The sequence below is a fragment of the Hyaena hyaena genome, unplaced genomic scaffold (assembly GCF_003009895.1).
Source record: "Hyaena hyaena isolate Hyena2069 unplaced genomic scaffold, ASM300989v1 scaffold_1109, whole genome shotgun sequence".
Taxonomy (NCBI): Eukaryota; Metazoa; Chordata; class Mammalia; order Carnivora; family Hyaenidae; genus Hyaena; species Hyaena hyaena.
Genome location: NW_024081740.1, coordinates 11,147 through 37,251, shown reverse-complemented (window position 1 = coordinate 37,251; position 26,105 = coordinate 11,147). Strand labels below are relative to the sequence as shown.

At 40.1% G+C, this 26,105-nt stretch overlaps 1 pseudogene; it reads left to right on the top strand.

Annotated features, from left to right (window-relative positions):
• The first annotated feature begins 1,039 nt into the window (after positions 1-1,039).
• Positions 1,040-25,760, top strand: LOC120224113 (annotated as a pseudogene).
• Positions 25,761-26,105: the final 345 nt, after the last annotated feature.

Here is a 26,105-nt window from a genome sequence, read left to right as displayed (position 1 = left end):
TTTGCATTTCGTTTTAAATAAAATATCGGCTTACTTCTGTAAATAGCATGAAGAAGTATTTTATTTTCATTATTAGTCATTAGAATGTTCACTGAAAGGGAGGCTGGAATGCCTGATGGCTTCTCCAGGGACAAGAATGAGTCAGTTCACCCGAGGTCCTCCTCTTCGGCCAAATTCTTCTCATTCTGCTCAAATCTGAGCTACTCCAATAATGTCTCTGGTCACAACCCCCCCCCTCCCCCCCGGGGAAAAAGCATATTCCTGTGAAACACTGATTTAAAGAAAACACTGAGTCTTCAGGTCTTGCCCACTGCCAAGAGGGCTTCTTCCTCAGTAAACATACAAGGTGCTAGTCTTCTTGTCTTAAAATTTCAAAAGTTCCCTTTTCTTTTTAAATGTTTTTTTAAATTTTTTAATTTATTTCTGAGAGAGAGAGAGACAGCATGAGCAGAGGAGGATCAGAGAGAGACGGAGACACAGAATCTGAAAGAGGCTCCAGGCTCTGAGCTGACTGTCAGCACAGAGCCCGATGCAGGGCTCAAACCCACGAACCGTGAGATCATGACCTGAGCCGAAGTCGGACGCCCAACTGACTGAGCCCCCCAGGCGCCCCAAAAGTGCTCTTTTCTTAACTTCTCCTCCTACAGTTGCTTGATCCTGCATCCTGGGAGAATTATCAAGAAGGATGGGCACGCTCCTGTCCTGGCTCTGAGGAATGAAGGAAACCACTTTTCCTGTCATTCTACCCTAGAAGTTTAGAGCACATACTGGGACTCTCGTGTCACATGAAGCTCCAGGATGGTGGAGCTGAGTGACTGCTAACTCCGGCCTACAACGCTACCAGCTGCTGAAGAGATCTGGTCTTCCAGTGGGCAATGCTCGGTCTTTTGTTCAGGAGAACTGGGGAGGGCAAGGGCTAACTCTCTCTCCTTCTCTTTCTCTCCCTCTCTCTGCCCCACCCCTCCCAAAATAAGTTAATAAACTTTAAAAAAAGAAAAGATTTTCTGCTGGAACTACCATCTTCCAATAATTAGCCAAAATGGCCAACACAAAGAGAAAGAGGAGAGGTACTTGCTGTATGTTCTCTAAGCCTTTTAGGAAACATGGAGTTGTTCCTTTGGCAACATGCATGCAGATCTACAGGAAAGGTGATATTGTGGACGTTGAGGGAATGGGCACTGTTCAAAAAGGAACACCCCCCAAATGTTTCCATGGCAGACCTGGAGGAGTCTACAAGGTTACCCAGCGTGCTGTTGACATTGTTGGAAACAAACAAGGGCAAGATTCTTGCTAAGAGAATTAATGTATGTATTGAGCATATTAAGCACTCCAAGAACCAAGATAGCTTCCTGATATCTGAGATAGCGTGTGAAGGAAAGTGATCAGAAAAAGAAGGAAGCCAAGGAGAAAGGTACTTGGGTTCATCTGAAGTGCCAGCCTGCCCCACCCAGAGAAGCACACTTTCTGAGAACCAATGGAAAGTAGCCTGAGCTGCTGGAACCCATACCCTATGAATTCATGGCCTGGTAAATGTAAAAAAATAAAAGACCTCATGACTGTAAAAAAAAAAAAAAAAACCCACCACCACCAACAACAAAATAACAAAACTTGCTACCACAAGCACCTTGCTACTTACCATCTACTGTAGACTAGCAGCATCAGCATCCTCTTTGAGCTCATTAGGGTTGCACAAGCGGAGGCCCACGTTAGCTGAACTGAATCAGAATCTGTATTTTAACAAACAGCTAGGTAACTGGTATGCACATTCAAGTTTAAGAAGCACAGAGTTAAAGACAAAATTATTTTGGCTGCACATTGGTATTATGGTATTACTAAGATGTTTTAAGAATTTCTGATTCCTGATTTCCACCCCCGGAAATTCCTATTTAATTGCTCTAGGTTCTGGCCTGCGTGTTGGGATTTCTGAAATCTCCTTGGGTGGCCCTCATGTGGTTGAAAAGTCATGGTTGAAAGCCACTTCAAATTCCTGATCAGTAAAAGCACTGATATTAATATATTTTTTAATTTTAAAATGTTTTTCCTTTTGCATATTTTTTTCTTTCATAGTTTATTGTCAAGTTGGTTTCCCTATAATGCCCAGTGCTCATCCCCACAAGTGCCCTCCTCCATGCCCATCACTCCCCTCTCCCACCCACCTCAGCCCTCAGTTTGTTCTCAGCATTTAAGTGTCTCTGATGGTTTGCCTCCCTACCTCTCCCCGACTATTTTTCCCTTTCTCCTCCCCCATGGTCCTCCATTAAGTTCCTCCTAATCCACCTATATGTACAAACATATGGTATTTGTCCTTCTCTGCCTGACTTATTTCGCTCAGCATAACACCCTCAAGGTCCATCCATGTTGCTACACATGGCCAGATTTCATTCTTTCTCATTGCCATGGAGTATTCCATGGTATAGATGAACCACATCCTGATCCATTCATCCATTGATGGACACTTAGGCTCTTTCTATGTTTTGGCTATTGTCAAGAGTGCTGCTATGAACATTGGGGTACATGTGCCCCTATGCATCAGCACTCCTGTATCCCTTGGGTAAATTCTTAGCAGTGCTATTTCTGGGTCATAGGGGAGTTCTATTGTTAATTTCCTGAGGAACCTCCACACTGTTATTCAGAGGGGCTGTATCAGCTTACATTCCCACCAACAGTGTAGGCGGGTGCCCGTTTCTCCACATCCTTGCCAGCATCTAGAGTCTCCTGATTTGTTCATTTTAGCCACTCTGACAGGCATGAGGTAGTATCTCAGTGTGGTTTTATTTGTATTTCTCTGATGATGGGGGATGCTGAGCGTCATTTCATGTGTCTGCTGGCCACCTGGATGTCCTCTTTGGAGAAGTGTCTGTTCATGTCTTCTGCCCATTTCTTCACTTGATTATTTGTTTTTCAGGTGTGGAGTTTGGTGAGTACTTTATAGATTTTGGATACTAGCTCTTTATCTGATATGTCATTTGCAACTAAATTTTCCCATTCCGTCGGTTGCCTATTAGTTTTACTGATTGTTTCCTTTGCCGTGCAGAAGCTTTTTATCTTGATGAGGCCCCAGTAGTTCATGTTTGCTCTTGATTCCCTTGCCTTTGGGGATGTGTCAAGAAACTGCTGTGGTTGAAGTCAAGGAGGTTGTTTCCTGCTTTCTCCTCTAGGGTTTTGATGGTTTCCTGTCTCACATGCAGGTCCTTTATTCATTTTGATTTTATTTTTATGTATGGTGTGAGAAAGTGATCTAGTTTTATTCTTCTGCAGGTTGCTGTCCAGTTCTCCCAGCACCATCTGTTAAAGAGGCGGTCTTTTCTCCATTGGATCCTCTTTCCTGCTTTGTCAAAGATTAGTTGGCCATACATTTGTGGGTCCAATTCTGAGTTCTTATTCCATTGGTCTATGTGTCTGTTTCTGTGCCAATACCATACGATCTTGATGATGACAGCTTTGTAGTAGAGGCTAAAGTCTGGGATGGTGATGCCTCCCATTTTGGTTTTCTTCTTCAATATTACTTTAGCTGTTTGGGGTCTTTTGTGGTTCCATACATATTTTAAGATAGTTTGTTCTAGTTTTGAGAAGAATACTGGTGCAATTTTGATTGGGATTGCATTGAATGTCTAGATTGCTTTGGGTAGTAATGACATTTTAACAATATTTATTCTTCCGATCCATGAGCATGGAATGTTTTTCCATTTCTTTGTGTCTTCTTCAATTTTTTTTATAAGTTTTCTATAGTTTTCATCATACAGATCTCCTGTATCTTTGGTTAGGTTTATTCCTAGGTACTTTATGGTTTTTTGTGCAATTGTGAATGGGATCAGTTTCTTGACTTCTCTTTCTGTTGCTTCATTACTGGTGATATTGATAATTTTAAAGGAGAGGGTGAGGTACTTACAGAAAGATTAATACAGGAGGTTGTGAGCTGCTTTCTAGAGCTGAGTTGGTACCAGTCCTTTTGTCCATTGGCAAAAGGGGCTTAAACACAGGAAATGTGAAAGAAGAGAGAAATTCAATATCTCCTAGGAAGATTCCTCATATAATAGGGTGCGGATGGCCCATCATCTCCAATCAAGAGAATCAAGAATAAAGTAATTAAGGAAACGAAGAATAGGAAAAAGGTTGGCAGTTTAAACCTACTAATGAGCTTCCATTCAATATCCTCTCAGTCTTGTGACCTGTAGCTAGCCAGATGTTCCTTTAATTCAAATATTTTCTCTACTCTGGCATTATATAAAATTCTCTACTCTGAATCATAAAATATTTCTCATGGAGAAATATCTATATCAACAATTGTCACAATAGCATTTCTTTTCCACTGAAAGCTCCTAGAATACCTGCGATGAGAAAAAGCATGTGAGAAATAGAGATTTTCTGCAGTTCCGCCCAAGGTTAAAGACCTATAGCCAAAATGGACTAAGGAAGTAACAGTGAAATGAAAGACAGGTGATCTGCCTAATTTTGAAGCCCAAAGGGTCCCCATAATGGAGAGAACAAAGTAGGAGAGTGCTTTTCTGACTATTCCATTTCTTTGCACCAGTGCAGACTGGATGGCTCAACTCCTTCAAAATAATCTCCCCGACTACATTTTTCTGAGTCTAGAATTGATGCATCAAATTAATTCCAGAACTGACCTGTTGGAAAAAAGTACTTTAAAACCAGTTCAGTGGAGAAATGCCATTTCCTATTTATTTGACTGTATATGCCTCTACATTTACGGGTCCTTCACAGTCAATCAGTGGGACTCTCACAGACATTTTGGGCTTAAGAAAGTCTCAAAATCAAGAGGAACTGGACAGCCAGAGCCAGAGATGGATACATGCAAGAGACAGCATGGGTCTATAAAGTTTCCAGTATTAGGAAATAATTGCCTCCTCCTCTCCTACCCTGCCAGAAGATATCTGGGTCCATAAATTCAGGGGGTGGAACTCTAATGTCCTGTTCTGTCTCCCCTCCATCTGTGTAGAATTAGGTTGAAGCTTCTAGACTGATGGATTAGGTACTGTTCCTGCAACATTTTTATAAGTTGAAAATTATTTCCAAATAAAAAGTTTAAAATAAAAGTTAATAAAAAATTTTAAAGTAAAAAGTTTAAACGAATAAAAAATAAAGTGTGACTCCTTCATTTCCAACACTGTGCTGCATTTTGGCGAATCAGGAATGGCTGTATCCTTTCTTACCCTGTATCTAGAATAACCCTGCACCATTCACTTGCTTACATTATTGGTGCATTTTTTCTGAAATTCTACCAGACTGTGAGCTCCTCCAGGGTAGGAACCATGTCTGATTCATTTTTCATCACATGTACCTGGAAGAGAATCTGGTACAGGATGAGCTCTGTTTATATAACAGAAGGAAAAAAAAAAAAAAAAGATATGGTAGATGTGTGAAAACAAAACAGTCACAGTGATGACATTCCTGAAATTCTGCATATGAAGAACTCATGACCAAACTAAGGCTAAGGAAGGAAACCTGCATATTTTAAACTATGGATTTCATTTATTTAGTGGTTAGTGACCGATTCTGGTTCCTATCACTTTTTGAGTCAGTTTTGCTGTCTACAAAATTGTTTTGTCTAATTTATCCAGTTTATTGGCATAAAGCATTTTCAGATAGAATTATCTTATGTTTTAAAATTTCTAATAAATCCACAGTTTTATCTTTTATTCTTATCCTATTTTTCTGTATCTTCTCTTCTTGATCAATCTTGCAAAATATTTCTTCATTTTGTTACTCCTCCCAAGCAGCAAACATTGAGTATTTTAATCCTCTCTATCTGTATTTCCTATTTTCTTTATTTTTGTTGATATATTTTATTATTCTTTGTATCTGTTTATTATCTTATTTTTGCTTTTTTATCCCCCTAATCACTGAAGTTGGCTGTTCAGCTAATTTTCAACTTTCATTTCTCATATAAGTGTATAAAGGAATTCTCATAAATTTCCTCTGTGAACTGCATTAGCTATAATTAGCTAAGTTTTAAAATATATTATTTTAATTATCCATTTGTAAATATATTCTAATTTCCACTCCATTTTTTCTTTGACTCATTAATTAATTAGAATTGTGTTTTTAAAGTGTCAACCTAGGACAGAATTTTCCAATTATTCTTTGCCATTGACCTCCTTTTTTTCTTTTCTCTTTCTTTTTTATTTATTTATTTTTTGCATTGTGGTAAGACAATATGCTCAATAATATTGTTTCATTGGTATAGTCTGAGATTTTCTCATTTTCTAATACATGATCAATTTAAATTCTTTTTCATGTTTGTTTATTTTTAAGAGGCAGAGTGTGTGCACATGCAAGCAGGGAAAGGGCAGAGAGAGAGAGGGAGAGAGAGAATCCCAAGCAGGCTCCATACTATCAGTGCAGAGCCTGATGAGGGGCTCCATCTCACCAACTGTGAGGTCATGAATTGAGCCAGAATCAAAAGTCAGACACTTAACCAACTAAGTGATCCACCCAGGCACCCCCATTATCAAATGTTTGACACATTGCGTGAATGCTCAACAAAACCATTCTCTACTATGTTTACTAGATAAAACTTATTATTTGTTACCACTACCATACTTTTAATGATTTTTAAAGATATTTTATCTATTAATTACCAAGATAATTGTGTTAAATTATTAAATATATTAAATATAACCATGGACTTGTCAATTTCCTTTTGTACTTTTAATTTTTGCCATTCATATTTTAAGGCTACTTTGCTAAGTTTACAAATTTAAAATTGATATGGCTCTTTGAAAATTATTTTTTCGTGGGACTCCAGGGTGGTTCAGTCGGTTAAGCCTCTGACTTCCACTCAGGTCATGATCTTGTGATTCCTGAATTGGAGCCCCGTGTCAGGCTCTGTGCTGGTAGCTCAGAGCCTGGAGCCTGCTTCCCATTCTGTGTCTCCCTCTCTCTGCCCCTCCCCACTCTCTCTCTCTCTCTCTTTCTCTCAAAAATAAATAAACATTAAACAATTATTTTTATACATTATATGATGACCCTTTTTATTCCTAATAAAAACTTAATGTTGAAGTCTACTTTATTTAATGTTATTATATCTATACTGTCATTATCTGATTAGCCTATCTTTTTTCCAAAAGCGTCTTTTTCCATCCCTTTATCTGAGTTCTTTTGTGTCCTTGTGTTTTTTGTGAGTCTCTAGGTAAAAGGCAAATTTAGGTTATTTATATTTACTGTGACTATCAGTGATTTCTTGGGATTTATTATTATCTTGTTATTTTATGGTTAACATGCTTTTATCTTCCTATTTTTCCCTCTTTTGCTTATCTTAATGTTAAATTGATCAAATTTCCTTTCTTCTGTCCTTTTTGATTCTTAAGTTTTCTAGGAAGTGATCCATTCTATTTTCCACTATTTTGTTGGCTACCTTTACATTCTTAAAGTTAATCAGCATCTTCCCCCTCCTTTCTAGAAACACAGGGACCCTAGAACACTTTACCCAAGCCACCTTTTCTGTCACCTGTTATTGATATCTAGTGTTTTAGTTTCACCTTTTCATTCTCCTTAAATGAAATAGTACTATCATGGTTTATATAATCAATGTTTATTTTAGATCCATATGTTAATCAGATGCTTTACTCACTATTTCTTCATACATCCTTTCCTTCATTGTAGGTTCTCCCTTTCCCCTTCCTGAAAAAGACCCTGTTGTATTTTTAGCTAAATCTCCTGTTAAATCCCTTCAGTTATTAGGTAGCTAAGAATCTTTATTTATCTTCGCTCTGGAGTGATACTTTAGCTGAATATAGAGTTCTAGGAGGATAGTTTATAGTTTTCTGGAGGCTTTGCAATTGCAATTCCATTGTTGCCTGACCTCTTTGCTGCTAATGAGAAACACAATATCATACGAGGGATAATTTCTTTCTGGGTAATGTGTCTTTTATCCAAGTTACTTTAACTATCTTCTCTCTGTTTTGGTATTCTGTAATTTTACTATGACAGTCCTTGGTCTAGGCTCACTTTATTTATTCTGCATGGAATCCGTTGTGATTTTACATCTGAGGGATTATGTCTTTCATTAATTTTTCCAAGTTCTTGGTAGCGATTTCTTCAAATTTTACATCACCTACACTTTCACATTCTTTGTATTTTCTTTTCCAATCTACTTTTTGATCTTCTTATTCTGTTTCCCATGTCACTTAACCTCTTTTATATTTTCCATCTATTTTTTCTCTCAGTGTTGCATTCTTGATAGTTTCCTTAAATATATTTCACTTCACTAATCCCCTCTTGATCTGTATCTAATTTTTGTTTATCACATTATTTCACTAGTCTTTCTTTCAAATTCTTTTTCATGTCTAGAAGTTTTACTTAACTCTTTATCAAACTTGCCTATTTGTTATTGGCTTATAGTTTCAATTTATTTTTTAATATTTATAATTACTTAAATATGTTTAAATTATCATCCTTATCAGATTTTTCTATTACCAGGATTCTCAGTTATTAATTTTTTTTGCCCCACAAGTGCTTTTGCATTTTTTTTTCTACCAGATGCTTAAGGAGCATCACTAAACTGGAACCAGTCTAATATGAATTTCTCAGCTTAGAGTTGCCTGATGTAACGTTGGCCTTCTATTTTAAATCTGAACTTTAAATCCACATGAAGCACAGATCTAAGATTAAAATGTTTGCTTTTTTCCATCTAAGCCAATACTAAGATACAAGTCACAACATGAACTTGTATGAAGTATCTTTGCCATCACCCCTTGCTAGGGGAAGACTGTTGTTTTCTCTTTTATCCTTTAATGATCTGGGATTTATCCAAAAGTCCTTGTTAAAACTGCCTGTCTTGTGCAGGAACAAGATACCATCTCACATCTCCAAGTTATGAGAAAATATTACAGAAACTGATCTCCATTCCTACTCATGTCCTGGCCCCAGGAAGCAACATTATTAGCTCTCTCAAACTATGAGTTCAGTTCCTAATTCATGTCTTAACTCTGAAGAATTAGCTTTATTTTGGACTCAACTTAAGCATTGAAATGATTTTTATTGTATTGATTTCAGTCGTATAGGTGCCATAACAGGGAGTGCGACTAATAGGAAGTTACTCAAATTATATGTTCTGCTATAAATATTGCTGGAACCAGAAAAGCCTTTGTGTGCCTTTTCCATTGTTCTGCATCTGTTGCTGTATCTTCTATGATGTGCACGTACAGAAGGATAGATAAGGAGGAAAGGGGTTAGGGGGCAGGTAGAAATACCAAATAGGGATTTTTTTAGTCATGTATAACATTCCTGGCTTTATCTCTGCTTTGCCATGTGGCCTTTGGCAAATCGTTTCTTCTTTAAGTCCTGTACTTTCCATCCATAAAATAATTTGTTTAGATAATAAAGGATAATTAGAACCCTTGCTGAGTCCCTCTTTAAAGACTCAAAACATGCCTGGTACTGTGCTCCATGCACTGTACTATCTGTCTTAAGTTCCCACTTCACACAAGATTCTTTTAAGAAAAGTATTATTGTCTCTGTCTTTGAGTAATAAATTGCAAATAAGGAAGATTGCATAATTTTGCCAAGATCTCAAAGCCACATGTGGCACAGTCGTGATTTGAACACAGGTCTGTTTGAGTCTCTTAAACCCTCTGCACTTTCCTTCTTATTTTCTACTAGAAGATCATCAAGAGCCCTGTCATTTCTTTTTTTTTTTTTTTTTGTTTTTTATTTATTTTTGAGAGAGAGAGAGAGACAGCGTGAGCAGGGGAGGGTCAGAGAGAGAGGGAGTCACAGACTGAAACAGGCTCTAGGCTCTGAGCTGGCAGCCAGCACAGAGCCCGACGCGGGGCTCGAACCCATGGACCGCGAGATCATGACCTAAGCGAAAGTCAGACGCTTAACCGACTAAGCCACCCAGGCGCCCCGAGCCCTGTCATTTCTAATCTTCTCTGAGTCTCTGATTGATCTTCAGTTCCATAGGTATGTGTAACTTCCATTTTTCACCCAGTCTTGTGCAAGGTCTCAATGTTTTCATCTCTACAAATCTAATTCACTTCCCATCCTCCTCACCCCAGGTCACTGCCATGTATAATTATTGGCTGAATTAGTATGATATGAGTGCTTTAATACAAGCATCTTGAAATATGGTTTCTGGAGGGCTCGGAAATGATTCTACATATATTTGTGCACACATATCACAACAAGACCAGACATTATGTACAGTGCTCACGACCAAGGGCTCCTTTACACAAAAGGATTTGGGCTTGTTGTTTCATCGGCACTTCTAGGGAGTGAGATCACAGATACATTTAATTTCCTCAGAATGAATACGGCCCTCCATTTGCATTAGATGGTTCATAATATAGCTCCTTCATTAGCAAATTCATATTGAACAAAAAAAAAAGCTTAGAAAGAAAATAAGTAAAGCACATCAGAGCCCTGGTGTTTATTACAGCACTGGTTCATCAGATTCTTCTAGTTCATTCATTGCTGTGTTTCACATGTTTATTAAATAGTTATTGGGCATTCATTTGTTTGCTAATTATTTCCTGAGCACCAGGAGCTTTGCTAAGCATTGAGGATAAAGTGGTAAATAGAGCAGAGTGCCCGTTCTTGTGGAATTCACAGACTGTTGGAGACATGAAGAGTGAACAAATAATCATTCAAAAACATCTTTGTGTACAATTTGTGCTGTCTACTATGCATAGAAGAGTTAAGCAATGACCAGGGATGGCATTTAGAGTGGGCGAGGGAAGGCTGAGGAAAGCAGCTCTGGGGAAGTGACTTGTAAGCTGAGCCCTTGGAGATGTGAAGGGTGGGGAAGAGTAGCTGAAAGTCCTGAGCCCAGGGAGAGACTGGTACTCTCAAGGAAATGAAGACAGCTGCAGGGGTGACCCAAGGTGAGGCTGAGTCCCTAGGGAGGGACAAGATCACACTCTCTGTAACCACATTCAGGATTTGGTTTTCACACTAAGAAGAACCCAATAAAAATTTCACATTGGAATGACTTGACCTATTTGATGGTTTTAGTAGCTTCTCCAATCACCACATTAAAAATAAACTGGACAGTGTCAGAGTAGAGGAGGGAGAGCAGTTTGGAAGTGGTATGTGGTTGGTACCACCAGCGATGACCTAAGCTATGGGAGGGTGCTGGGGATGACGGGACGTCACTGAAGCCATATCACAATGTTAGATGCAGGAGCTGGATGCTGGGTTGGACGGGGGAGGTGCAGGGGAGAGTCTTTCCAAGAGAGATTCCTCTCTTAGACAACTGAGCGAATGGAATCACCCTCGGCTGATGTAAATGTTCAACCATTGGTCAGAGCTTAAGCTAGAAGCAAGTACTGGCAGTTTAGGCTGGCAGTTACAACACAGGGCTTGGGCATTGTTGTGTGCGTGCATACAAATTTTAATAGTTAATATCACTGGGTGCTCACTGCCTGCCAAGGACTGTTCTAAGCATTCATGTATCGACTCATTTATCCCCATCACAGCTACTCGAGGCAGGTAATGTGATTATCCCATTTCAAAAGTGAGGAACCTGAAGCACAGAGATTCCAGGTGCCTTTCCTAAAGTCACTCAACTGATAAATGCAGACTTCAGACTTGAACCCATTTACTCCTGAAGCAGAGTTCACGTCCTTAACCACTTCTAACCTAACTTCTCCTCTTCCCCCCAAGAATTCCCAAGCCTGGTCGAGGAGAACACACAAAAACCAGTAAGCTGGGAATAGTATGAAAAAGGCTATAACAAAAATCACTAATATTTAGTGGCAAGATATGGCAGGTAAGTGGCTGAGGCACGGGGCGCAAAAGGACACAGAGCAGAGACTTCTTTCAGCGAGAAAATAGGATTTAAAGGCTACTTTTTAACATAGTAGAAATATACACAGAACACTGGCCCTAACTGAATGATGAATGTCTTTGAGGCAATGTCATGCTCAGCTTTGTAATTCCGGGATCTCTCCTTGGCACATGGTAGGTGCTCAATAAATGTTTCATGAAGCCAAGTGAAATGAAAGGTGCTGGAGGCGAGGACGCTGCCTCATGACACTTAACTGGCTGGGCTCTGCTCTGTCTTTACCAGGAGCTTTCACTTCCCCACCTTCCTTTAACAAATAAGACAAAGGCAGTGGCTCCCACACAGAAAGAATAACTTTGCCAGGTCAGCTTTATAGTCTAAGTCCTCAGGAATGCGTTTGATCTAAAAGCACAGACTGCCTGCATTTTTGGTGAATTTGCCTGCAGAAATCTTTAATGAGCTTACCCACAAACTAGCATTGCTTATTATGTTTGTTAGTAGCCGACATGGAGAATGCAGTTTTACAAAACAGAGTGCACACACGTCTATGCGTAGACGAAGCTTGTCCCTTTCATACTTACTGCATTTGAATTAGACTTTCCAGGAATTTCCACTCGAAAGATTTTACGTTATCTCTCCTGTGTGGGTGGTCAATGACAACTCTGCCAAAATCGAAACAGAAACTTGAGGAGGATGACAAGATGTTTGTGTTTTCCCAGCTGACTGTGCCCACTCCCTCTCCAGGGAGGCCCCCCTCTGTGAAATTAACATGTTTTGTCACTTTGTGGCAGACCTTGGCTGGCATTCCTTACCCTCTGGGGCCCCCTCTACTTAATCAAAGCAACCCTCCTTTCCTATTCCCAACTTCCCATTTCTGAAGAGAGGCCTATTGATTTAGCCCCTGAAACGACACAGTCTTATTTTCGGGTGTCGGGAATGTTTCTGCAAGTGATGAGCAAGGAGATTTGGGACAAAGTAGAGTGAAATTAGTATTGAATCATTTTGTTCAGTCGAAAAGCAAAACAAAAACATATATTGACTTCCTCTGTACTTGGTATGTGCTAGTTGATGGTACTAAAAGATGAATGAGATGCCTTTCCTTTATTCAAAGAGCTCTCAGTCTAGTCGTGAAGGCAGGCATGGAAACAAATCATTTTCATAATACAAAATGCAACAATTGGGGTAAATGCAGGGTTTTGTGGGTTTATGCCAGTCATGGGAGTGGTAAAGGCTTTCTGGAAGAGGCAATGCCTGGATTGAGTCTAGAAGGAAGAATGAGGAGGAGTTAGCCAAGGGAAGAATACCTTTCCAGGTGTGGGCCATTGACAGGAAATCATATTACAGGCTAAAGGAACCACTAGGTATGACAGGCAACAGAGTATCTATGGGGCACAAGTCAAGATAGATTGTAAGTTACAAGTGGAGGGAGAAGATACAGCTGGAGACGGGCTCTTTAAACCCCACTAGGTTGTATGAACAGTCTTGGGGCACTGGGGAGCCATTAAAGGAGCTTAGGTAAGGGAGTATCAGAATTCAGTTATTGTGTATAAGTAGCTCACTCTGGTAATGATCACTTCTTCACAAAGGCCACAAGGGGTCTTCAGTCCTCACAAGGATCAAAGCATGGGAAAAGGGAGCCTATTGGACTGTACCGTCAGAGCATTTGGGAAACATAGGAGGCTTATCTACAAGATTTCAGTAGGTGTGAGAAAGAAGTCTCAAGTCTTTATAATTCTTTTATTTGAAGCATTTCTAAGCTATTTCCCATAATTGTTACCTCATTCCTACTTTTTTATAAGAGTAATATAGAGATTTTTTGGAAAAAAAACAGGTCCAATGCTGTCTACTTTTCTCTGAGTTATGTTTTATAGGTTACCAGTCTACCTATTGGGCCAAACGTGCCAATATCATACCAATAGCAATTGCAAGGTATTTTCCTTATAAAAAGTTTTCCATAGAGCGTCTTTGGTGCCCTTCACAGACCTCTAATGGGAGCCATCATAATTTATTTGGAAATATATCATGGGATTGTCCCCCTCCATGACCTCAGAAGATATTTCCAGAACAACAAGTCATTTCTGTGATTAATATTTTTCTCATTTAAATTCTGTTTATTTTCTATATTGTTATTTTTTTTACTGTTCCCCCATTGGCCCATTGTAATAACTGACCATGTTTGCTTAGCAAGAGAGTAAATGTTCATTTGCATATGTCTTGTTCCTGCTAGAAGGTGGCCTTGCCCTTTTGCAAGCTGCTTGGTTACTGTTGTCCAAATTGTTAGGAAGTAAAGGGCAGTGTCCTAAAGACGCAGCCTTATGTCTTAATCTTTCACTCTCAGCTCTTTCCCCAACCAGATTTCTAGGTCTATAATTGAAATAAATATGGGGCAAGGTGGGGAGCGATAGGGAGATGAGACATTTACTCCTATATTAAGCAATGATTTCATTCTTGAGTATAAGAAAATCTTTCTTAAATGGACTCAGGCCGATATTTGATGTGGACATATCCTGGCTCATGGGAGAAGAGGGAAGTGATACACACCTAAGTCGTGGAAATCTATTTTACTAAGAAAGTAAAAAAAAGCAAAACAGGAAATTTATTTATGGATTTTAAGATGTAATAATGACAGACAGGTATGTCAAAGCTACTATTCCATTCTTAATTTAGGTAATAGATATATCCTAAGGCAATACACTTCCATTTATAAAATACATATATATAAATATACATATTAGAAGGTGGATATGCTTTCTTCACCTGTTTAATTTCTAATTGCCACTGTATAGAAGTATCAGTTTGAGAATTTGTGAAATTCAGTTTTCTACACTGGTGATGAAAGCCTGGAATGCCCTTGTGCAAAAAGATTATACCCACAGTGAAACATTTTTACACTTCACATTTGACTGATTTTTTAATACCATTCAAGGTATGCATGCTTGTTACTTTGAATTTTCCACTTATTGCATTCTGCATCCAGGTGTATAACATGTCTGCCAGCAGTGATAAGAGTGTAGTCATAGAAGCAAGATGTGGCCATTTGTCAATTTTGTACATCTCCACTGGGGTTCCCCATGGTCATCTCCAATATAAGTTAATTCTACTATCTTCCCCACCACTCTCTGCTCCAAACTCTGTTTCCCTTGTCTTCTCCATCCTTGTAAAATGGCGCCACCACCTACCCAGCCACTCAAGATAGAAGCGCTTCATCAGGCCACTTTTGGCTCTTCTCTTACCTTCCAGTCAACGTATCAGCAAGCTTTGTCCATTTCACTTTCCAAAGAATTTTGGTACCATCCTCGCCTCTTCATCCCCGTGCTCACTATTTTATTTATCATTTTTTAGTGCTCGCCTACTGATCTGGAACTGAAATTAAAGTCTTCCACAAGGTGCTGTGTAACTCTCACCTGCCACTTGCTCTGTTCAGTCCTGACTCTGAGCATATCAGAATCCTCTTGGTATCTTGTGCTACATTCATTCTCTTCCCTCTTCAAATGTATGCCTCCTGAACTGGATTGTGTCGTTCTTCAAGTCTCACCTTAGAATCCACAGTGAAGCCTTCCTTCTTCATGCTCTGTCTACCAAACTATCCCATTATTTGTTCCTTATCTCACAGCACTTCTATATTAGTTTGTAATCACTTTTTCCATCCAACTTGTGAGTTTTCTGTTTCCTCCGATAAATCAGCACCAGAGGGTAGGATGATGTCTGTGTTGCTCATCAGAGCATGTCCCACACTGCATGTTGGGCTGGGCAAATAGCAAAACTCCAGAAAAATGTGGTGGAATACACGGAATACGCTAAAAACTGAAGATTAAATAGAAAGGAGTAGGCGGAGTAGGGCACAGTTCCTGCCCTCATAGAACTTGCATTCTAATGGGGAGTCACACAGAAAAAAACCAGATAATCAAAACATCTGGAGCTGAGAGCTATCCAGGAGCCAAGTACAAGACACAGTGATACTGGTAAAGGACCATATGAACAGTGTAAGAATATTGACACTGGAGGCAGACAAACGTGGTTGACTCCTCAATCTCTATTAAAATTATTTACTGCCAAGTAGTTCTGCTGATGTGGGCATTCTACTTGATATCTCTGAATCTTTGTTTACTTATCTATAAAAAGGAGGTAAGGATATTTACTACCTCAGGGATTTACTGTGAAAATTAAATAAGGCATGTAAAAGGTTAGCCCCCTGAATAACCACTTTAAATGAGTAGATTCACTACCATCGAGAATGGTGTTTATTCAGTTACTCACTGTGCTCCTGGAGATCAGTATACCTTCAAATTGTTGAACTCTAAGTCTCTCCCTCTCAAACAAGTGCTTATTCTTTGCTGCAAAGAGATCAGTATTAAAACACTCAGCTCCGAACTCTCCTTCTCTACCTCTCTAAAGAGCCTTTTCTAACAATTTCAGGACAGTTCCTCACACCCTCCTCTGAGTTGTCTTTGTGCCTTATGATTGGGAACATGTTGATATTTTAATGGGCCCAGATAACGATCACCATTCAGCTGTGTCTGAATGTGGAACCAGATGAGAGACCAGCAGAAGTGGAAGCTTTTTAACGGGGCAAGAGGGTGAAGACCTGATTTGGTGTGTTAGCCTCATGAATCTCAGAAGAGACATACAGAAGAGTTGCTGAAGGCTTCCGAGCTTCTCAAATGGTAGGGGACAGACCAGAGGACATGAGAGAACCAGAGAGCCTGTCTACATGCTCTCTGTGGACAGGTGGAGTGAAAAGGAAGAGGGGGAGGAAGAGAGTGGCTGAGCTGCTGTCACATGGTCATTCCCCTACCCAGGAGCATAGGCAAGACACGAAAAAATTCCAAACATGTTACACCAATTGGCATTTCTCCAGCTGGAATCACGAAGCCAGTTGAAGGGGGTTCCTTTTCTCTACTCTACCCCAACACAACCTCCCTAGGTTCCAGAGATATCAGCCAGGGTTTAAACCCTCCCTCTGCCACTTACAGACAGGGATACTTCAATCTCTCTCAGTCTCTATCTTCTCAAATGTAAAATGAGGATGATAATAATAGCATCTACCCCATAGTGTGAGGCTAAAACTGAATGAGTGCAGTAAAACATTACCGCTGTATTTGGCACATAATAAATGTTCTTAGTTCTTGGCTAGGATTATTTTACTCTCTGCTTGAAACTGTCATTGCAAGAGATAAGTAGATACATAAATGAATAAATACATACATTAATTAAAATGCTGGAACAGGGCCGTCAGGGAAGGGTGATGCTTGGGTAAGATGTTTAAGAACCAGCAAGACTTCTCCATGTGGACCATGGGTCTTCCAGGAAGAGGGGAGAGCCAGGGTAGGATTATAAGTCTCATGGTTCCCAGGCACGTTTGCACCTTTGTTTTTATTGGTCTTTCAGATGTTAAAATTATAGATAGATAGATATATACATACATACATACATACACACGTGTGTATATACATATATATGTGTGTATACACATGTGTGTATATACATATATGTGTGTACAGATACACACACACATGCACAAACTATTATATTTTATGACTGCTTTGGGATGAAGACAAATATAATCCAGCCTAAATTATGTTCATTTCTTCTAATTTATTTTTTCTTTTAATTAAAACATTTTTGTTGGCTTCTAAAAGTATTATGGTCCCTAGGCACTATATCCCTTGTGAATAATGGATAAGTCAGAGGTGGGAGAACAAAGTACAGACCCAGAGGGAGGCACAGCTTAGAATGTTTGGAGAATTTTAGGAAGTGTGATATAATGAAGCCTCATTAGCTGTTTGAAAACAACCTACGTAAGCAACAGATGTTCCAGCAAAACTTAAGATTTGTATTTAAAAGTATATAAAATTAAGATAAATTTTTAAGGAAACTATGCTTACCCCTGATGCCTCTGGTGCACTCTGATGTTTCCTATTATGTGTGTGGCTTTTCTACACCCATCATGACCCACTAAATGTATGATTTAATAAAAGCTGTGACTTGCATTTGCAAAGCCCTGGTGTTGTAAAAGAGAGAGACAAGCAGGAGGCAGGGCTGGGGTGTGGAAGTTCTGCACTGTGGGCCTGGTCTGCAGGCACTTTCTGGAAGCACAATCTTTGGCCGTATCTCACACAGAGCCTGAAGCCATAGGATTTGTGTATTTGAAAGGTCGCTCTGAAGGAGAGGCTGAAGGAAGACAGGCTAAAAGTAGAGAGCCCGCTAGCAAGGACGCTGCTGGGATGATCTGGTGGGAGATGGGGAGCCTCAAAATAAAGTGGTGGCAGCAAGGAAGTGGGGAAGAGGCCAGAGTTAGAAAACATTCAGGAGGTCAAGTGCTCTTGGCCCAATGACATTTATTTCAGTTTCATTTCATATAAGAAAACAAAGAAAAGCCTCTTACTCTTCCCATACTTCCATGTGTCTTAATTAAATTAATTTTACATAAATATATATACATTGGTATCTTAGTCGAGAGGACATCGTTTTAATCAGTCAGAGACTAGTTCTGGAATTTATCACATTTCGACTCCAGGCAGTATCATTCACCAGCTGGGAAAGCAGTAACATTACTCTCTGTGACTCTCCATTTCCCCATCCATAATGCGGGAATGAGAAGAGTACTTTCCTCACGGGCTTGTGGTAAGAACTAAGTGGAGGTGAATACATACGGCGTGCTCCACACACTGCATGCTTACAGTAAGGCACGGAATAATTGGAGACTGTTCTAAAAATTATTTCCATATCCTCTAACTCTGACGAAAAAGGAAATGACTCCAACACTTAAGTTAAAAGAAAGAAAAACTTTGTATGACTTTGAATTTGAAGGTCTCTCTCTGTCAGAAAGCCAAATTATATAGCCCCTTCTGGCTGGGTGTGTGCGTACATGTGTGAGACCGACATTTTATTCCTTTGGAATCATGCATCTTGTTCTTTCCAACTCACCTTTATCTCTTGACCCTGAGTGTAGAGTCCTGTATCTTCAAGTAGTCTTCCAGGTCATGCTATTTGAAGGTTGCAAAATATTACATCACGGATAAGTAGCAAGTGCCAGCAACCATTAGGGCCTTGGGTTGTTTCTAAATAAATCCTCTGGATTTATTATTTTCAGGTTATTTAAAAATCCTCCAAGTTCTCCTAAGTTTCCCTTGTTTCCGTTCTTCCTTGCAGTTTACTATTTTTGCAAAGAGGAGGAGGCAGTGGGGGAGCATATACACACATCCAAAGCCTTTGAAACGTCTCCTGTCTTCCAAGAGCTGTGAGTGGTGCAGTAATGAATTGCTTTGAGGTTAAGTTATCTGACTGTCTTGTTATGAGAGATCAAACCTGAAGGTGTGTGTTTGCTTCCAATTAACACCAACCGTTGGGATTTGAAAATCATGTATTTCATTCATTAACCTTCAAAATGGCATTCAGAGGGGAGAATGTTTGAATTTACAACCTACAAATTATAAATTCATCAAAAGCGATAACATTATTGTAATGTTCATGTTAAGGACCATTAGTATCCTTAGTCTCTACAGTAGATCAGGAAGGGCCCGTGTCTGCCCCAAGGACATCTTCTCTAGTATTAAGAATATTTTATTCTAGGCAGCTGTGAGAGACTTCCACACGCCTGCTCTCTTGTCATCTCTACCATAACCCTGGAAGAAAATAGGCCAGAGGTTGTTATTCTCATTTGATGGATGAAAAAACTGAGTCTCAGAGAGATCAGAGGATTTGCCCAAAGTGACACTCTGACAAAATGGCTAAGCCAGAACTTGAAATCAGGTTTTTGTTTTGTTTTGTTTTGTTTTGCTTTGTTCTGTTTTGTTTTTCTTACCTCCCAGCCCTCTTTTCTTTCCAACTTTCCAGGTTTGCTTTCCCCAGTACTGAGATACACAACAGAAAGAGGACCCTAGTGAGCCAGAGTGTGCAGCAGGCAATTTTATTTATGGGACTGCTGTTTTAGGCATTGCAAGAAACAACCACTTATGTTCCAGGAACACACATGTCGGACCCTTCGTTGTCTGCCTGCTCTTGCGTGGCACAGACTGATGGGAAATGGGAGGTACAGAGGACTGGGGAGGCTAGGCAGCATGGGAGCATAGCTTAGGAGATGAGAGCTTGCAACAGCAGACACACAAAAGTTCAAATTCCAAATCTGAAATCTACATGTGGGGCCTCGGACTACTTACACTCTTCGTTCCTCAGTCTGTGATGGAATGATCACAGTACTTTTTGGTGAAGATGTATTGTTCAGAATGGTTTCAAAAGCAAGTGATAGAATATGTGACTCAACCAGACGTTAATAATAACACCCTTTAATTATTGCACTTGAATCCAGAAGCAGGCTTTTCCATGTCGTTTCATCACACCACTCCAGGAAATCAGGGTTTGGGTCAGCCTGCCTTTTGTTTCAGTTTTGCTTTCATCTTCCTTCACGGTTGAAATGGCTGCCATGGCTGCAGCCTCAGAGCCTCACACAACAATACCCAAAGCAGGAAGGAAGGGTTTGGGGGTTCTCCCTGTACGTCTTTCACTCTCTTTCTATTAAGGCAGAGTGGGGTGGGATTCTTTTCCAGAAGCCTCCACAAACTTGTCTTTCATTTCCTTGGCCAAAGTATATCACATGCCTATCTCCACACTGGCAAAGGAGAATGCAGTTGTCATGAAGAGTTTGGACTACTCATAGGTTATTCTTAAGGGCCTGGACTGGAGTCATCCTTCCTCAAGCACATCTCAACTCACATATGAGAGAAAAAGGAAAACAAAAGCAAGACCAGAGAGTGGGCCATTACTTATTGAGAGGGTTCCCATTGGTCTGTCACAGAAAGTTTTGTGCTGATTAGGAAAGTTGACTACAAAAGCCTACCGTAGCATCTGCCATACAAAATGTCTCCATGAATGTCTCACTTTTGTTACCAGCTTTGCAAATTAGACTCCCCATCCAATAATTTTGTGACTTTGGACATGTCATTTAACCACTGAAAACTGGTTTCCTCATCTTCAAGTCAAGGTAGGAATCACTACTCCACAGGACTGCTGAGTGGGTCAGAAATGAAATAATACCTGGAAACGTGTTTTCTAAGTTATTGAGTACTCTGTAAATATAAAGTATCATATTTAAATTTTGGAGTCAAAACTACGAAGTCCTAAAAGTAAGGTCAGGCTGCAACATCGCAACAGATATTCATGGAAAGCTGGTAACTAACTGAGTGTAAGATTTTCATATGTTAGGTGGTGTTGTGCTGATACACAGAATACCAGTCATCTCATTGTTCTGAACACTTAAAAATCTGGCTTTTGTTCTGAGCCACCTCATACTTAAATACAGAGTAATGCAATGCAAAAGAAAAAAAAAACCTTCCAATGCCTTGAAACTGACACACCGAAGAGACTACTTTCTTTGCTGCTTTCTTTATCCAAATTTCTTCTCACCATCAAGCACCTGGAATCACCAGTGATGTTACTTGGCTCCTTGCTCCCTGAGTCCACATGCCCCACGGCCCCCAAAAAAGACCATGTTTCTGACATCCAGTTGCAAGGGTGCCTCCTCTGCTCCAGAGACTTAAATATATGTATTTCCTTAAATGTTTTCAGCAACCCTACAAGATATTTATTGTTATTACCATTTATCAGGGAGAAAACCAAGGCTCAGTGGGATTAGAGAACCTGCTGAAGTCAAGTTGCCACAAATGCAGGAGCTCAGGTTTTGGCTCAGTGCTCCTTGGTTCTGAACCTTAGGCCGATTCCATTCCCCTACTTCCCTACCTTTTCCATAAAGTCCTATCCAACTGAAAAGTGTGGAGGTGATGTTCTGTTTCCGGGCTCATTTGTCTTACCCGTCAACATGGCCAAAGCTACAGACACTCAGTTTGCTCTAGAATTCCATTTGAGAGACTTTGTCTTAGTGCCTCCCTCTGAAGCTTGGAGCACCCTGTAGGGCAGCGCACATGCACCCATCCTCACAGGGCTTCGCATACAGAAATATTTACAGAAACGTGATCCTTGGAACAGAAGCACAGTCTATACTATAATGAGATCTTAAGATTAATGTATTCAGTCTTTACCATTTCTAAGAAATACTATCATACGTGCCGAATTATCGCATTCAATGTTTAAAACATATTGGTATAGAAGGTATTGTTAGGCCTATTTTATAGATTAAAAAAATACAAACCGAAACTCAGAAATAGTATGTGATGTTGCCAGTATTACTCATCTCGAAGAATGAAGGTATGAGTCGCCACAATAGCGCTGCAAAACACACAACGGCTAAATGTCAGAGGCATGCAACACTAAGTGTTTGTCAAGTGCCAGGGTCATCTGGGATTGACTAGATAGCTTTCCTGATTTTGGCTGAGGCCTCTCTCTATCTAAGAGTTGCCTGGCTGGTGGTTGATCTAGAGAGAGGGCAGTGCAAAGTTATACCAGCAAAGGGTGTGTTTCTAAGGAGATGTAAAAGCTTGGTACCAGCATTGTATTCCACCACTAGAGATTTTTAGTGTCATTAATGTTTTCTAAATGTTATTATAATAGGGATGCCACCGCAACAAGATGCAAGGTCATCTCTATAACCATATTCCAAATTTAAGACTCTAGAAGTTGAACTGCCAGATCCTATCCTAGTCTGTGAAGTTTTTCCCCTTGTTTCTGGGAGCTGCTAAGCCTCACATGGGTTTGTGTTCATGAATCATTCTTCTTGCCACAGTGGGCGCAGGGACATCCATTTTGTTTTTCATCTCCTTAAAGCTATCTAAGGAACCACTGGATCATTACTATTGAGGATATTCTTTATCACCTTCTCACCTGGGTGTCTGCCACCAGTTCTCTCTCCTTCTTTTCTAAAGAAGTCACTCTCACTTATGTGGGACAGGTGCCTAAAGTTCACATGAGGCCCTCTCTTCACCTCTGGTGCTACCCTTTGAGGACAAAAGTATAGCCTCTCCAGATCTGTCCAGGGGTTTTCTGCTCCTCATCTGCTGCACAAATTCAACACAAAAAAAAGTAAAAAAAAAAAAAAAAAAAAAAAATAAGCCGCTTCTAAACACAGCTCCAGTTTAAGGAAACAATTTATGATCTCAAAGGCAACAGCTGCCTTCAGGTTAATGGTGGCTTCATAATATCCAGAAACAAAGAGATAGACATCTGTTTCACATTTGAATTACTAAAGGGTCTTTTTTTTTTTAATTTATTGAACTCAGTATTTAAGATATATAATACCTACTTTGGGGAGTCTCTGTATTACACCTAATCTATTTTGATAATTTATCCTAAAGCAAAAGGAAAAAAATGTTCTAGAAGTGAATTCAATTGTTCTAGTTACTCAAAATTTGAAATTTTACTTAACAATTATCTTCTCGATTGTATCCTATCTTTATTCTATCTGTATTTTTCTCTATCCTGGTTACAATCACATCAAATTTTCAAAATCTTAGGGTCTAGTCTTGACTCTAGCACATATATGTGAGTGATGAAAGTATGGGTAATGTGGTGGAGATGTGATGCCAAGGTAGTTTTCATCATGCATTTTTGCTTGGAAATCCTCACCATTTGGATCAGTTTTACTCATTGCTTTGGCAAGAGGAATGTTAAGGATTTATTTGTCACACTTCTAATTTTCTGTACTATAACCTAAGAAGTTGGAGATGTATGCTGTTGACATCGGTTCATTGGTTCAGTGATATCACTTTAGCCTTTGCGTCAGTATTCCATGATGGCCAGGGTCCCATTCTTGTTTAATCCAGGAAGGGTAAAGAAAGGAGAGAGGAGGTGCCAGCCATATCTTTCTTTTTATTATGAAAACCAAAAGCTTTCTTAAAGTACCTAAGCAAATTTCCACCCGTGTGTTGGTGACCAAAACTGAGTCCTTTGACTACATGAGGCTGCAAGGCAGTAAAGGAAGTGAGCAGTCATCTTACTCGGAACCTAATTGGAGACAAAAGAGAAGGCTGTGGGAATGGATGCTGAGGTCACTAGCCCAGTGTCTTCCTCAAGGATCCATTGATACAGTGAAGAACAGATGGATCACAGCTCAATTTTGAGCTTCAAATTCAGATAGTTTCAAGTTCATAACTGGACAACAATCTTGACATTCAGATTTGTTGGGAGGAAAAAAAAATATTCTCCAAGTTCTCAAAAGTTTTCCATTACATAGTGGTAATACCAAAGATTGATCAAGTAAGGTAGATTTCTAACAACCGGGAAAGGAAATAAATGTTCAGAAAGTAGTAAAGAAATTTGAAAGTTAACCTAACACTCCCCAAACCCCTGGGCCTTGTCCAAGACTGGAGGAAAAGAAGTGAATGAATGCTTGAGAGAAATCCTAGATCAGCTGAGGAAAGACTACAATATCTGAGCTGATACCACAGTAAATCTTGGTCAGCTTTCCTGTGCCTTGTAGAGAATTACAAAGACACATGTGCTGGTACTGACATTGTAGCCAGAATCATATATTAAATCTAGTTAGGCTTCTTAAAAGTCATTTTCACAGTCTCCTAAGGTAATGCTAAAGTTCAGGGAGGCATGGTGAAGGGTTAAGGGTCTTGGTAAGCTTCCACTGGGGCCTCTGAACTGAAGTGAATAATGCCTCCCCCAAAATGCATGTCCTTCTGGAACCTCAGAATATAAACTTATTTGGAAACAGGGTCCTTGCTGATGTAATTAATTGAGATGAGGTTATATTGGTGAACTCTTAACACAGTATGACTGGTATCCTTATAATAAGAGCAGAGACCCAGACAGTGATGCATTCAGAGGGAAAGTTATGTGAAGATACACAGGGATAACACTATGTGATGACAGAGGCAGAGATGGAGACTATGCAGTTGTAAGCCAAGCAAGTCTAAGGACAGCCAGAAGTCACCAGAAGCTAGGAAGAAGGAATACATTCTCCCTTGGAACCATCAGTGAGGGGAGTGTGGCCCTGCCAATATCATGATTTCAGACTTCTAGGCTCCAGAGCAGTGAGACAATGCATATCTGTTGTTTTCAGCCCCCTTGTTTGGGGTGCTTTGTTCTGGGAGCCTTAGGAAACTAATACAGCTTCTAGTACCTTACATGGAGAAGCTCACATCTCTGCTCTGTCTTGAGCACACCGCTTCCTACCAACCCTCAAGTGTTAATTAACCAACAGAGGATTCCATATCTGAGTCTTCAGTCCAGTTCTCTATGGGGACTCTTCATTGCTCTCTTTTCCAGAGTCCATCCTGGTGGAGGGAGAGGAGTATAGCAGAAGGTGCACAGCCAGCTGCTAACTTGCCTTTTCTACATTTCATGTGAGGAATATCCAATAGCAAGTCATTTTCCAAAAATTCCTTGAGATGAGGAATATGGCCCTGCTTAATAATTTACATGTCCTCATCATCCTTTATTCCCCCTCTCTGTTGCAGTTAACAACCTGTGGGTCTTCAAGCTCTATTGTTTCTATCTCCAGTTTCTCTCTTTTAACTCCTTTATTCTTCTAGCCTCTGTTACTGACCCATTCAAAGTCCTCACTTTTTTCTCCCTCCTAACGAGGCTCATTGCTTCAAGTCTCTTTGTTCCTGTATGGGTCCCCTGCACCATACCCACAAGAATCTTTCTTTAACAAAGGTTTTAACATGTGATGTCCCTTAGGTAAAACCCTTCATTGGCTTGTCATTGATTTGAGTTCAAAGTCCAAACATCTTACGAAGTCTCAGTCAGTTCAGCTTCTCCAGGAAGCAGACGCCAAGGCAGAATTAGAAGCGTAAGAAATACGGGGAGGGAAGTCTCTTTGAGGGATAAGGGGAAGAGAGTAGCCTGGGTAGAGAGAGCATCAGGCTGTGGTGCAAATCAGACATCTGTGGACAGGAAATGGAAGGAGGGAGGGTTGAGTAGGAAGTACTGAAGACTGCAATGCAGCTCTGAGAAAGTCATGGTCAGGCCAAATACAGAGCTCCAGTGCAGATTGCTCTTTAGAGGTGTCCTGTGTTGCACAGGAATGGCCAAGCTCATAGGTACCTGCACCATGCCCAGACAGTGGCTGTGAGCATCTCGGAGAACATGAGGCTTCAGTGTGAGCCCATAAGTAAGTGTGGCGGCTAGAGGCTATCAACTAGCTGATACTCTTTGTAGTAGGATCTCTTTTAGAGGGGAACCTGTGGCACACTCGCAGGGCTGCTACAAATAAGGACCTTCATCACCTGGTTCTTGCAAATGTCCACAAAACTGTCTCTTTTGACTCCATGATATGGACCCTGAGTTCAGCTACAGAGCAGCTGGAGTGGGTCATATTCCCTTGCACTGATACCTCTGTGCATACATTACTACTCCCCTCCATGGAATACCTCCCCCACCCATCTAGTTACCTGGATAACTCTACTTCCTATGTGTCTAATTTGGTTTGTATGTCTATTTCTCACCACTAGGCTAT